Genomic DNA, 1,171 nt, shown 5'->3' on the forward strand with positions numbered 1-1,171 from the left:
GCGCTCCCCGACTCCGGGCCACCCCCCTCTGCTCGGCCCGAGGCCCAGCCCCGCGCCTTGGACAGCCAGCGGGACAGCAGCCCGGCCACGTGCTGCCCAGGCTTTCCCGACTGGCGCCCCTCGCTCGTTTCTCCGTGGAGGCCCGTCGCGTCCGCCCCGCCTGGGCACGCCCGCGAGCCCGAGTCCTTCGTGGGGCGGATCTCCCTGCCCCAGGGGCGCGGCCCAGCTCCAGGGCTGGCAGAACGCGCCTCCGGCCTTTCTTCTTCCTCTGGGCCTGATGTTGCCCAAAGGGAATCTCTGCCACACATTCGGGGACCCAGGCTGGACAGACTCCCGGGCCCCTGCCAACAGCCCCGCGGCCCCGGCCCTCGGTGGCCCCGCCCAGCCGCCCTGGCCCCACCCACCCACGCCCCGGCCCTCGGTGGCCCCGCCCCACCCACGTGGTGGCCACCAGCCCCAGACAGAGTCTGGCAGGCTCAGCACCACGGGCCCCAGGGCCTGGCTCTGCAGGTCAGAGACCAGAGTGTGGGCCTCAGGTCTCCTTACCTGCCGGGCAGGAGCAGACACCGCAGACTCAGGAGGCCTGAGGGTTCAGCGGGCGACGAGGAGGTGCATGCGCTCCGCACGCGGGGTCATGGGGCCAGCTGGGTCCTGGTGGTGTGGACACAGGCCTGGGGAGATGGGCCAGGGACTGCCCAGGATGAGGCCCGGGGCGGGTGTCTCCCGCTGCTGTCGCCCCTGGCCTGTCCATCCAGCCAAGTGTCCCACGCCCCACCGCTGGCTGGCCTCCTGGCCATAGGTGTCTGCTGGGCTGGCCCAGAACGAGGGGACATGCTCAGGGCTCCCATTGTTGCAGGGCCAGTGAAAATGCAAGTCCACCCGCAGGTCCGGCCAGCACCAGGGGACACTGGCTCTCCTCAGGGGGACAGGGCTGGCGTCGACCCCAGGGCCCCCGACCTTGCACACTTCGCCCTGCGCCGCAGGGAGAGCGGCTCCTGGCGCGGCTGGGTGGGCCCCTGGTCCCCAGCAGGGCAAGGAAACCCCACGACACAACCACTGAGCCAGCACCTCGCCTGAGCCGCCACGCCGCAGCCCTGAGCACCTCTGCTCGGCTCCCTGCCCCGCCTGCTCGCCTGCTCCCCACAGGGCCCCCCAACTGCTTCCTCAGTGT

The sequence above is a fragment of the Condylura cristata genome, unplaced genomic scaffold (genome assembly GCF_000260355.1).
Source record: "Condylura cristata isolate star-nosed mole 26May11 unplaced genomic scaffold, ConCri1.0 scaffold00074, whole genome shotgun sequence".
Lineage (NCBI taxonomy): Eukaryota > Metazoa > Chordata > Mammalia > Eulipotyphla > Talpidae > Condylura > Condylura cristata.